General features: G+C 36.8%; 1 pseudogene; it reads right to left on the bottom strand.

Annotated features, from left to right (window-relative positions):
* Positions 1-13,944, bottom strand: part of LOC133081891 (tyrosine-protein kinase Fer-like) — a 34,870-nt pseudogene extending 20,926 nt beyond the window's left edge.
* Between the last annotated feature and the right edge of the window lie 880 nt (positions 13,945-14,824).

The raw sequence follows: 14,824 nt of genomic DNA, 5'->3' as shown, positions 1-14,824 counted from the left end.
GTACTTGATAAAAAGTAAAAGCTTTTATGCTTCAAAGGATACTATCAAAAAAGCGAAAAGACACCCACAAGAATGGAAGAAAGGGACTTCCCTGGTGGCACAGTGGTTAAGAATCCGTCTGCCAATGCAGGGAACACAGGTTCAACCCCTGGTCTGGGAAGATCCCACATGCCGCAGGGCAACTAAGCCCGTGGGCCACAACTACTGAGCCCGTGCACCTAGAGCCTGTGCTCCACAACAAGAGAAGCCACTGCAATGAGAAGCCCGCGTACTGCAATGAAGAGTAGGCCCCGCTCGCCGCAACTAGAGAAAGCCCATGCGCAGCAATGAAGACCCAACACAGCCAAAAACAAATAAAATAAATAAATTAAAAAAAAAAAAGAATGGAAGAAAATATTTGTGAATCATATATCTGATAAGGGACTTGTATCTGGACTATATAAAGAAATCTTACAGTTCAATAATAAAAAAAGACACACAACCCAATTAAAAAATTATGAATGAATGAACAAAATATGGTATATCCATACTATGGAATATTATTTGGCCGTAAAAAGGAATGAAGCTACAATATGGATGAACTTTGAAAACATTATGCTCAGTGAAAGAATCTAGTCTTGAAAGAACATATATTATATGATTCAACTGATACAAAATGTCCAGAATAGGCAGTAGATTTGTGGTTGCCTAGGTCTGTGGGGACTAGGGGGTAAAAGGGTCATAGCTAAAGGGTATAGGGGCTTCTTCTTGAGGGTGATGAAAAAGTCCTAAAATTGATTATTATAATGATTGCAAAACTCTGTGTATATACTAAAAATATTGAACAGTACAATTTACACGTGTGAATTATGTGGTATGTGGCCGTGATCGTATAGTGGTTACTACTTTGCATTGTGAATTATGTGGTATGTGAATTATATTTTAGTAAAGCTGGTACCTCCCAAAAGGTCAGTTTTTTTGACAGTACATATGAGCTTGATTATGCTTCTATCTATCCTGAGGAATACAGTGGCTAAGATATTCATATTAAGAACATTTGACAGAAGAAAATTGTGGTAGATTTGGAGCTTCTTTTTATTTGGAAACTTTTCTCATATGTGGGTTTCATGACAAGGAAGCTCTTATAATAATATTGATATAATTTAAAAATATAAAACAGAGGCTTCTGGTAATTGTGGAGGAGTGAAGTGGTCAAATGAATCTTATTGCAGGTAACAATTATAAAAATTGATTTAAAAAACTTGTTATAGACATTGGAAAGTGCACAAAATCAGACAGAAGGAAAAACTGCAACTGCAAGGGGTAAGAGTTAGTTTGTGACTTTCTGGTCTGAAGCCATTTCCTAACCCCCATGACTATGGCTTAAAGAAACAGGAGAGGAGCACAGCCTTATTGGCTCAAGGTACCTTTCAGGGCTGGAAAATCAACTGGAAGTTTAAAGAGGGAAATACTAGCAGCAAGAGAATTATAGAAGGAGTAAGACTCAAATTGTGGATATAAGTTCTGCCCAAATCCTTTTGTCAGCTTAAGTATGCATGTGCAAGAGAGGACTCATGAGACCCAACACAAAACAGGTAAAGATCAGAGAGAAATCTATACTTGAAATAGGGAGCTACATAGAGAAAGATCTGAGCATTTGCTTTATTTGCTTTTTTTTTTTTTTTTTTTTTGGTAGGTGGTTTGGTTTAACTTTTTTTGCAGCTTGCGAGATCTTATTTCCCTGACCAGGGATTGAACCTGGGCCCCAGCAGTGAGAGCGCTGAGTCCTAACCACTGGATCACCAGGAAATTCCCATGGTTTGGTTTAACTTTTAAAATTTATTTTTATTTTTATTTTTAAAATCAACTTTATTGAGGTATATTTTATTTATTTATTTATTTTTTACGTTTTAATTTGGAAACAATTATAGATTCACAGCAAGTATCAAAAATAGTACAGAGAGGTCCATGTACCCTTCTCCCAGTTTCCCCCAGTGGTTACATTACATAACTGTAGTACAATATCAAAACCAGGAAACTGACATTGATAGAATGTATGCGTAGTTCTATGTCATTTTGTCATGTGTGTAGATTTCGGAAACCACCATCACAATCAAGATGAATAACAATCCTGTTACCACAAAGATCTTCCTTGTGCTACTCCTTTATAGTCATATTCACCCTTCCTCTCCTCCCCATGCCTAACCCCTGATAACCACTAATCTGTTTTCCATCACTGCAATTTTGTCACATTTAGAATGTTATATAAATGGAATCATACAGCATGTGAATTTTTTGACCCTATGAAATTGGCTTTTTTTTTCACTTAGCATAAGGCCCCTGAGATCCATGTGTTTTCAATATTTCATGCCTTTTTATTTCTGATTAGTATTCCATAGAATGGGTGTGCCGTAGTTTATTTAACCATTCACCTACTGAGGGGCATTTCAGTTGTTTGCAGTTTTGGACTATTACAAATGAAGCTGCTGTGAAGATTCATGTACAGGTTTATTGTGTAGACATAAAATGTCACTTCTCTGGGATGAATGCCCAGGAATATGATTGCTGTGTTGTATGCTAGTTGGATGTTTAGTTTTATAAGAAACTGGCAAACTATGATCATCCATTCTACATTCCCGCCAGTAATGTATGAGATGTCCAGTTGTTTCATATCCTTGCCAGCATTTGGTATTGTTGCTATTTTTTATTTTAGCTGTTTTAATAAGTATGTATTTATATCTCTTTGTGGTCTTAATTTACATTTCTTTAATGGCTAGTGATGTTGAAAAATAATTTAAAAAATAATTAATTGAAGTGAAATTCATACAACATAAATTAATCATTTGCAAGTGGCATTTAATATATATACAATGTTGTGAACCACCACCTATATCTAATTCCAAAACTTTGCCATCACTCTAAAGTAAAACTTCTTACCCACTAAGCAGTTTGTCCTCAGACCACCCTCCCCCCCAGCCCCTGGCAACCACCAATCTGTATTCTACTTCTATGGATTTATGTATTCCACTTCTATGGATTTATGTATTCCAATTATTTCATATAAATGGATTCCTATAATATGTGGCCTTCTTGTCTGGCTTCTTTCACTTAGCATAATGTTTCACTTACAGTCATCTGTGTTGTAGCAGATACCAGTATTTCATTCTTTTTTGTGGCCAAATAATATTCAATTGCCTGTGTATATAATTTGTTTATCCATTCATCCATTGATGGACATTTGGGCTATTTCAACCTCTTCCCTATTGTGAACAGTACTGCTATGAACATGCATGCATATGTACTTATTTGAGCACCTGTTTTCAGTTGTTTCGGGTATATAGTTAGCAGTGCTTCTTTTTTTTTTAACTGAATGTAGTCCCATCTGTGCTTCGATGGAGCAGCAGAAAGCTGAAGCCTAAGGACTTGAAGTGCCAATAGACAGAGCTCAAGGCCAGCAGGACAGCTGGTATTTAGGTGTGAAACCTTAGAGGCAAGGAAACCACAGAAAGGCTGAACTTCATCTCTGTCCTAATTACATAGGCACATGGGAGACTGCACAGGAGGCCAGGCTAAAAATCTAAGTGGATAGCCATAAGAACAAAGCAGATATATCAGTTGCTGCATATCACAAGGTACACAAAGTTTGCAGTTTCAGTTCAAGTAAGTTAACTGTCTACTAGAATAAAAACTCAGTAATCATAAGAACATATCAGAATTCAGAATCACTGCAACATATTTTCTAGAATGTCTAATTTTCAACCCAAAATAGTAACCATTGAAAGAAACAGAAAAGTGAGACCCAGAGTGCTCCACAGCTAGCCGGGAGGGAGTCTGGGAAAAAGTCTGGACCTGCCGAAGAGGCAAGAGACCATTGTTTTGGGGTGCGCGAGGAGAAGGGATTCCTTCCCTGTCTGCCCACAGAAGGCAGAGCACTGTCTAAATGAGCTCCAGAGATGGGTGCAAGCCGCGGCTATCAGCTCAGACCCCAGGATGGGTGTGAAACGCTAACGCTGCCGCTGCTGCCACCAAGAATCCTGCGTGCAAGCACAGGTCACAATCCACAACCCCCCCCCCCCCGGGGGCCTGTGCAGCCCACCACTGAATGGATAAGTGAGCTGGAATATAAAAAGGTGGAAATAACTGCCAGGGAGCAGAATAACGAAAAAAGAATGCAAAGAATTGAGGACAGTCTCAGACACCTCTGGGACAACATTAAATGCCCCAAGATTTGAATTATAGGGGTCCCAGAAGAAGAAGAGAAAAAGAAAGGGACTGAGAAAATATTTGAAGAGGTTATAGTTGAAAACTACCCTAAAATGGGAAAGGAAATAGTCAATTGAGTCCAGGAAGCACAGAGAGTCCCATACAGGATAAATCCAAGGAGAAGCATGCCAAGACACATATTAATCAAACTATCTAAAATTAAATACAAAGAAAAAATATTAAAAGCAGCAAGGGAAAAGCAACAAATAACATACAAGGGAATCCCCATAAGGTTTACAGCTGATCTTTCAGCAGGAACTCTGCAAACCGGAAGGGAGTGGCAGGACATATTTAAAGTGAGGAAAGGGAAAAACCTACAACCAGGATTACTTTACGCAGCAAGGATCTTATTCAGATTCGATGGAGAAATTAAAACCTTTACAGACAAGCAAAAGTTAAGAGAGTTCAGCACCACCAAACCAGCTTTACAACAAATGCTAAAGGAACTTCTCTAGGCAGGAAACACAAGAGAAGGAAAAGACCTACAAAAACAAACCTAAAACAATTAAGAAAATGGTAATAGGAATATACATATCGATAACTACCTTAAATGTAAATGGATTAAATGCTCTAACCAAAAGACACAGACTGGCTGAATGGATACAAAAACATGACCCATATATATGCTGTCTACAAGAGACCCACTTCAGACCTAGGGACACATATAGACTGAAAGTGAGGGGATGGAAAAAACTATTCCATGCAAATGGAAATCAAAAGAAAGCTGGAGTAGCAAAACTAATATCAGACAAAATAGACTTTAAAATAAAGGCTATTAACAAGAGACAAAGATGGACACTACATAATGAAAAAGGGATCAATCCAAGAAGATATAACAACTGTAAATATTTATGCACCCAACATAGGAGCACCTCTATACATAAGGCAAATGCTAACATCCATAAAAGGGGAAATGGACAGTAATACAGTAATAGTAGGGAACTTTAACACCCTACTTTCACCAATGGAAAGGTCATCCAATATGAAAATAAATAAGGAAACACAAACTTTAAAGGACACATTAGACTAGATAGACTTAATTGATATTTATAGGACATTCCATTGAAAAACAACAGAATACATTTTCTTCTCAAGTGCTCATGGAACATTCTCCAGGATAGATCATATCTTGGGTCACTAATCAAGCCCTGGTAAATTTAAAAAAATTGAAATCGTGTCAAATATCTTTTCCGACCACAATGCTATGAGACTAGATATCAATTACAGGGAAAAAACTGTAAAAAATACAGACACATGAAGACTAAACAATACGCTACTAAGTAACCAAGAGATCACTGAAGAAATCAAAGAGGAAATCAAAAAATACCTAGAAACAAATGACAATGAAAACACGACTACCCAAAACCTATGGAATGCAGCAAAAGCAGTTCTAAAGGGAAGTTTATAGCAATACAATCCTACTTCAAGAGACAAGAAACATCTCAAATAAACAACCTAAACTTACACCTAAAGCAATTAGACAAAGAAGAAGAAAAAAACACCCAAAGTTAGCAGAAGGAAAGAAATCATAAAGATCAGATCAGAAATAAATGAAAAAGAAATGAAGGAAACAATAGCAAAGATCAATAAAACTAAAAGCTGGTTCTTTGAGAAGATAAACAAAATTGATAAACCATTAGCCAGACTCATCAAGAAAAAAGGGAGAAGACACAAATCAATAGAATTAGAAATGAAAAAGGAGAAGTAACAACTGACACTGCAGAAATACAAACGATCATGAGAGATTACTACAAGCAACTCTATGCCAATAAAATGGACAACCTGGAAGAAATGGAAAAATTCGTAGAAATGCACAACCTGCCAAGACTGAACCAGGAAGAAATAGAAAATATAAACAGACCAATCACAAGCACTGAAATTGAGACTGTGATTAAAAATCTTCCAACAAACAAAAGCCTAGGACCAGATGGCTTCACAGGCGAATTCTATCAAACATTTAGAGAAGAGCTAACACCTATCCTTCTCGAACTCTTCCAAAATATTGCAGAGGGAGGAACACTCCCCAACTCATTCTATGAGGCCACCATCACCCTGTTACCAAAACCAGACAAAGATGTCACAAAGAAAGAAAACTACAGGCCAATATCACTGATGAACACAGATGCAAAATTCCTCAACAAAATACAAGCAAACAGAATCCAGCAGCACATTAAAAGGATCATACACCATGATCAAGTGGAGTTTATTCCAGGAATGCAAGGATTCTACAATATAAGCAAATCAATCAACGTGATACACCATATTAACAAATTGAAGGAGAAAAACCATATGATCATCTCAATAGATGCAGAAAAAGCTTTCGACAAAGTTCAACACCCATTTATGATAAAAACTCTCCAGCAGGTGGGCATGGAAGGAACCTACCTCAACATAGTAAAGGCCATATATGAGAAACCCACAGCCAACATCATTCTCAATGGTGAAAACCTGAAACCATTTCCTCTAAGATCAGGAACAAGACAAGGTTGTCCACTCTCACCACTGTTATTCAACATAGTTTTGGAAGTTTTAGCCACAGCAATCAGAGAAGAAAAAGAAATAAAAGGAATCCAAATTGGAAAAGAAGAAGTAAAGCTGTCACTGTTTGCAGATGACATGATACTATACATAGAGAATCCTAAAGATGCTACCAGAAAACTGCTAGAGCTAATCAATGAATTTGGAAAAGTAGCAGGATACAAAAGTAATGCACAGAAATCTCTTGCTTTCCTATACACTAATGACGAAAAATCTGAAAGAGAAATTAATGAAACACTCCCATTTACCACTGCAACAAAAAGAATAAAATACCTAGGAATAAACCTACCTAAGGAGACAAAAGACCTATATGCAGAAAATTATAAGACACTGATGAAAGAAATCAAAGATGATATGAACAGATGGAGAGATTTACCATGTTCTTGGTTTGGAAGAATCAACATTGTGAAAATGACTGTATTATCCAAAGCAATCTACAGAATCATTTCAATCCATATCAAACTACCAATGGCATTTTTCATAGAACTAGAACAATAAATTTTACAACTTGTATGGAAACACAAAAGACCCCGAATAACCAGAGCAATCTCGTGAAAGAAAAATGGTGCTGGAGGAATCAGGTTCCCTGACTTCAGACTATACTACAGGGCTACAGTAATCAAGACAGTATGGGTCACAGCAAGATCCTTTTTGACCCAGCTCCTAGAGAAATGGAAATAAAAACAAAAATAAACAAATGGCACCTAATGAAACTTAAAAGCTTTTGCACAGCAAAGGAAACCATAAACAAGACCAAAAGACAACCCTCAGAATGGGAGAAAATATTTGCAAATGAAGCAACGGACAAAGGATTAATCTCCAAGATTTACAAGCAGCTCATGCAGCTCAATAACAAAAAAACAAACAACCCAATCCAAAAATGGGCAGAAGACCTAAATAGACATTTCTCCAAAGAAGATATACAGATTGCCAACAAACACATGAAAGAATGCTCAACATCATTAATCATTAGAGAAATGCAAATCAAAACTCCAATGAGATATCATCTCACACCGGTCAGATTGGCCATCATCAAAAAATCTAGAAACAATAAATGCTGGAGAGGGTGTGGGGAAAAGGGAACACTCTTGCACTGTTGGTGGGAATGTAAATTGATACAGCCACTATGGAGAACAGTATGGAGGTTCCTTAAAAAACTAAAAATAGAACTACCATATGACCCAGCAATCCCACTACTGGGCATATACCCTGAGAAAACCATAATTCAAAAAGAGACATGTACCAAAATGTTCATTGCAGCTCTATTTACAATAGCCAGGACATGGAAGCAACCTAAGTGTCCATCATCAGATGAATGGATAAAGAAGATGGCGCACATATATACAATGGAATATTACTCAGCCATAAAAAGAAACGAAATGGAGTTATTTGTAGTGAGGTGGATGGAGTTAGAGTCTGTCATACAGAGTGAAGTAAGTCAGAAAGAAAAACAAATACAGTATGCTAACACATATATATGGAATCTAAGGGGAAAAAAAAAGGTCATGAAGAACCTAGTGGCAAGACGGGAATAAAGACACAGACCTACTAGAGAATGGACTTGAGGATATGGGGAGGGGGAAGGGTAAGATGTGACAAAGAGAGAGAGTGGCATGGACATATATACACCACCAAATGTAAAATAGATAGCTAGTGGGAAACAACTGCATAGCACAGGGAGATCAGCTCTGTGCTTTGTGACCACCTAGAGGTGTGGGATAGGGAGGGCGGGAGGGAGGGAGATGCAAGAGGGAAGAGATATGGGAACATATGTATATGTATAACTGATTCACTTCGTTATAAAGCAGAAACTAACACACCATTGTAAAGCAATTATACTCCAATAAAGATGTTAAAAAAAAAAAAGACAGTATGGTACTGGCACAAAAACTGAAATATGTATCAGTGGAACAGGATAGAAAGCCCAGAGATACACCCATGCACATATGGTCATCTTATCTTTGACAAAGGAGGCAAGAATATAGAATAGAGAAAAGATAGCCTCTTCAATAAGTGGTGCTGGGAAAACTGGACAGCTACATGTAAGAGAATGAAATTAGAACACTTCCTAACACCATACAGAAAAATAAAGTCAAAATGGATTAAAGACCTAAATGTAATGCCAGACAGTTTAAAACTCTTAGAGGAAACCATAGGCAGAACACTCTATGACATAAATCACAGCAAGATCCTTTTTGACCCACCTCCTAGAGAAATGGAAATAAAAACAAAAATATACAAATGGGATCTAATGAAACTTAAAAGCTTTTGCACAGCAAAGGAAACCATAAACAAGATGAAAAGACAACCCTCAGAATGGGAGAAAATATTTGCAAATGAAACAACTGACAAAGGACTAATCTCCAAAATTTACAAGCAGCTCATGCAGCTCAATATCAAAAAACAAACAACCCAATCCAAAAATGCGCAGAAGACCTAAATAGACATTTCTCCAAAGAAGATATACAGATTGCCAACAAACACATGAAAGAATGCTCAACATCATTAATCATTAGAGAAATGCAAATCAAAACTACAATGTGATATCATCTCACACCGGTCAGAATGGCCATCATCAAAAAATCTACAAACAATAAATGCTGGAGAGAGTGTGGAGAAAAGGGAACACTCTTGCACTGTTGGTGGGAATGTAAATTGATACAGCCACTATGGAGAACAGTATGGAGGTTCCTTAAAAAACTACAAATAGAACTACCATACGACCCAGCAATCCCACTACTGGGCATATACCCCGAGAAAACCATAATTCAAAAAGAGTCACGTACCAAAATGTTCATTGCAGCTCTGTTTACAATAGCCAGGACATGGAAGCAACCTAAGTGTCCATCATCAGATGAACGGATAAAGAAGTTGTGGCACATATATACAATGGAATATTACTCAGCCGTAAAAAGAAACGAAATTGGTTTATTTGTAGTGAGCTGGATGGACCTAGAGCCTGTCATACAGAGTAAAGTAAGTCAGGAAGAGAGAAACAAATACAGTACTCTTGCACATATATATGGAATCTAAAAAAAATGGTTCTGAAGAACCTAGGGGCAGGACAGGAATAAAGACTCAGATGTAGAGAATGGACTTGAGGACACCAGGCGGGGGGAGGGGAAGCTGGGATGAAGTGAGAGAGTAGCATTGACATATATACACTTCCAAATGTAAAATAGATAGCTAGTTGGGAAGTGGCTGCATAGCACAGGGAGATCAGCTTGGTGCTTTGTGACCACCTAGAGGGGTGGGATAGGGAGGGTGGGAGGGAGGTTCAAGAGGGAGCTGGTATGGGGATAAATGTATACATATAGCTGATTCACTTTGTTATACAGCAGAAACTAACAGAACATTGTAAAGCAATTATACTCCAAAAAAGATGTTAAAAAGAAAAAAAGTGAGACCCTGGGATAGGGGAAAAGCAGTCAATAGAAACTGACTCTGAGTGAGCCCAAATATCAGATTTAGCAGACAAAGACTTAAAAACATCTATTGTATGTATGTTCAAAGAATTAAAGGAAAATTTTCAAAGAATTAAAGGAAAATGTGGTATCAATGAATGAGAACATTGCAACAGAGATGTGGATGCTATAACAACAACAACAACAACAACAAAAAACAAATAGAAATTGTAGAGCTGGAAAATACAACTGAAATAAATTTACTCGATGGGTTCAACAGCAGATAGGAGATGGCAGAAGAATGAATTAGTGGACTCAATTTCAAGAATCAGTTTGAAAAACAGAGAGAAAAACGACCAGAAATATGAAGAGAGACATGTGGGAGAATATCAAGCAGGCCAACGAATGTGTAATTGATATCCCAGAAGGGGAGGAGAAAAAAAGGCAGAAAAAACATTTGAATAAATAGAGGCTGAAAAATTTAAAGGATATCAAATACACCATTATTTCTGGCGTCCTCTTTTTTGTGAGTGCTTTGCAATAGGTTACAAAGTGGAGGAGAAAGCCTTTGGTGCTACCTAGTGGTCATTTAGGAAGTGCCGACAATAATTTGGGTATAAAAGAACACCTTGATGATTTTATTACTTCGAATCTTCGTATTTGTGGCCCATCTCAGAGAAGGGCAACATCAACAAGAGTTTCCAGTTAATAACACAGATGCCCCCAAAAGGAAATGGCCACAGCCTTGTGTGTTTTATTAATCAGGAAAAAATACTTTATAATAACTAAAGTAATGTGAAGAAGATTAATAACAGTTTTGGCCACTTTATAACTGTGGAAGCCCTTATTGTTCTGTTTAATTACAATCGTTTACAGTTTTGAAGTATGCAAAATCAGCATGAAAAGAAGAAAGTTAACAGACCCTTTTGAGTGATTGTATTTGTGCAGGGTGAGAAAAACAAACAAACTTTTGCCATCTGGGTAGTACATGCAGAAAGTAAATAACATTTTTATACTCTCATGGTTGAGAACAAAGCATATACTCAAAGACCACTTTTCTTTCTGAGTTACCAGTCCTCTAATATACCTAGCCTCTATTTTTAAAATCAGACAAATAGTTTTAATAGATTTCAATATGTACACATCTATATATTTTAAATTTTTTTATTTTACATTACAATATATATAACACACACACACACACACACACACACGTTTTTTGCCACACTGCATGGCATGTAGGATCTTAGTTCCCAGACCAGGGATCGAACCCTTGCCCCCTGTGGTGGAAGCGTGGAGTCTCAACCACTGGACCGCCAGGGAAGTCCCTATGTACACATCTAGATGCAGACACATACACTAAACAATGACAGATGACCATACTTAAGCTTTAAAGATTAGTTTTAAAATTAATCTTATAAGCATAAGACTTTTTATTGCGTGGATTTTTCTCTAATCCATTTCCATAATCTAAATGTTATGAAGAATAAATACATTTATATATTGATAATAGTGAGTTAAAAATAAACTTTTATGGTGACCAAGTATTTTCACTTTTTCTGGATCTCTTCATTTTAACTTCTTTAAAAATTGTTGCACTTATATAATGCAATATTCCACTTGCATTATATTCCTCACTGTAATAAAATCAGGGAGAAGGCATTTAGCTTTTTTTGTGGGGGGTTCTGAATATCAAATAAGTTAAAAAATTTTTCTAATTGAAGTATAGTTGAGATTTAGCTTTTTTTAAACCAAACTTATCAAATCACTCTGATTTTTGGGAGGATTCACCTTGATTAGGAATATTAGGTGAACTTAGAAGTGTATATTAATTCTTTTATATTTATTTTAAAATATTAAAACTACTTCACAGAATTTCTTTTTGTATGATTACTGGTGCTAGCTTGATATCTATTTTCATTTCTCTCTTTCTTTCTTTGGAACCTAGAATCCAACCATTTGACTACCTGAGCTTGTCAATTTCTGAGCTGGAAGTTTCTGTGTGTGAAGGGGTTTTCTTAAAGAGTCAGTACATTTAAAGCATCAAAAGTCCAGTTTCTTCCTTCTGTGGGAATTCTTGAGTTCTTTTCTTTTAGGTTTATATAAGCACTTGTTTATCTCAATAAGCTAAATAGAACAGAGTGTCTTTTAATTTTAAGACTTTATAATCAAATTTATTAATTCTCTCTGGAAGTAGGAGGAAGTGTTCTAAATTATTTCCTTAGAAAATACTTCACATTCATATAGTGGAAGAATCATGTCACACTCTTGGACATGCTAGAATTTGCCCAAGTTGGAGTTTATAGTTGAAGGTTTTTTCCCCCTGTATTTTGTTATGTGTTGTTTTCTGTAGCACTTATCCAGTCAATATGTGAGTTGAGCCAGAGGTTAAACATCAGCACAAAAACTTGTTGTTGTTTTTATTTAACATTTTGAATTGGCTTATTTATGTACGTCTATAGGATTTCCTCACTTCTTAAAAGGGAGAAAAAAGGAAAATGAATGCACTCAATAATTCTTCTGATTTCTCAGATAATTGGAGGTTATGAAGAACCTGGATAAGCCAAAAGTAGATGGACATGGCCCACTTCCACATATACAAACTCACGCATGTTATTTTTATGCAAGCTAGGTAAATTCTTTAGAGGTCAAAACTCTCTGCTTTCTAAAGCTATGCAACACCTGTTTCAAGTCTATTTCTCCAACTTTGACAATAGGTCTGTCTGTTTGGATTAGATATCTATATAGTGTGCACAAATGACAGATTCCTATGATCAATTAATCTCTGAAAATGCTCCCCCAAAGCCAGATACAGACAAATTACAGTTACAAATAGATTATTGTACATGGATGAATTCTTCTCTGAGGAGGGAGTAAAGGCTATTCTCACTTAAACACACACAGAGAATTGTCTTTAGCCAGGGAAAAAAAGAAAACAGAGACAGATACATATGTGAAATTCACTATGTGGAAAGATAAACAAAAATGCCCATCCTAATAATTTTTATAGGACATTCACCATTCTTCAGCCATATGACATACTGCTGTGAACCACTGGCTTCTTTCCATTTCCTCTTAGGATTTATGATCCCCAACCCATTGAATTACTTAAATAAAAGAAACACTGACAAAACCCCTGCAAGTCCGTTAGTTTACTTAAACTTTTTGAAACTTTACAGACTTACAGATACAGTCTTGCCACAGCTAGGACACCATATCCAGACTTCTAGTCTTAAACTGAAAGGTGTCCAATCATAACTATCAGGTTTTCACCCTGGAAATCTGGTTGCCATCATGACTTCTGATGTCCAGACAAGGATTTTAGGCCTCGTGAGCTTCTAAGTGGCAGGTGATCATGTTTTGCAAATCTAAGTTTTCGCTCTAGATGAGAGAGGAGAGAATTGGAAGCAGCAAGACCCTACAGGAGTTTATTTTCCCTTATTGTTCTGAGGTTAGAGGATTTCTCTGGAGCCTGGGTTGTAATCTTCTTCTGTCACTGCTCTTGTCCTAGCACTGGAGGTTGGATCATGATACTATTCCTTAAGTGAAATGAGTGCACATAGTCTAGAAAAAAGAAGATGAATCTCCCAGCTTCACGAAACATTTCTGGATGAGGCATTCAACTGTTTACACTTTTGTTGGTGTGCTTTTTGATTTTGATTTCTAGGCATTTATCACGGAAGCTTCCATTCCACAGAGACTGTGGTCTGAAGAACTTCTGATCCCAATGCCATGTTTTCTCACAGTATTTCTCCTTCATATCGAAGGAGATCAAAGTTATTTGACCTATAGTTACCATACTCCTTGGCCAACTGATAGACCATGCCCCAGTGGATTGTGTAGGTGGAGGGATTCTTGATACCCTTTCTTCAGAACCATCTTTGAAAGCTATAAAAAAGAGGGATGCTGTGGCTGTTCTGACTCATTAGGGGTAAAAAGGGGAAGTTTTCTCTGTTTGATTTTGAACCTTTAAAATACTGGTGTTTACATGCTAAATACAGCTAGAGGATATAGGCTGTGGTAATTACATGACCTGTAGCTGTTTTTTAATAAAGGGTTGTGTTGTTCATTTTGCTTTGGCCTCTGCATATTATATTAATAATGGCAGTGTCCTCTTACAGAATTCTAGAAAGCTGATCAACAGCTGGCACTGAAAATCCATTTTCAATTGCTCTTGAGAAACAACCAAATCTAGGTTCCAGCCTAAAATATAAATAGACTGCATGTTAAAATGGCTGCCAGTTTACACTAGTTATAACTTTCAAAATACCTCTCTTGGGAGGGAATGGATTTCTGCTACTGGAAAACAGTGTCCTAGGAATCAAAACCAACACAGTAGGACAACCGCATGAAGTTGTTGATGCATTTTTTTCCAGGAGATTTTCTGGGGGGTACTAGGGGCCTACTATGGAGCACTAAGGGTTGTATATATTTAGCTGTTGAAACCATTTTCTTGATACAACAAATGCAGCTTTATAGCATGTAGTATGAAAAGAGCACAAGCTTTGGGAACAAACAGACCTGGGTTTGAAACACATTTCTGCCATTTAACTTGCTGTGTTATCTTAGGAAAGTTATTTCACATTTCTGAGCTTCAATTTCCTTATCTGTAAAATGAGAAGGATAATACTACCTGTTTC

This window comes from Eubalaena glacialis, chromosome X (genome assembly GCF_028564815.1).
Source record: "Eubalaena glacialis isolate mEubGla1 chromosome X, mEubGla1.1.hap2.+ XY, whole genome shotgun sequence".
NCBI lineage: Eukaryota > Metazoa > Chordata > Mammalia > Artiodactyla > Balaenidae > Eubalaena > Eubalaena glacialis.
The sequence above is the reverse complement of the archived record's forward strand: the minus strand, read 5'-3'. Positions and strand labels throughout refer to the sequence as shown.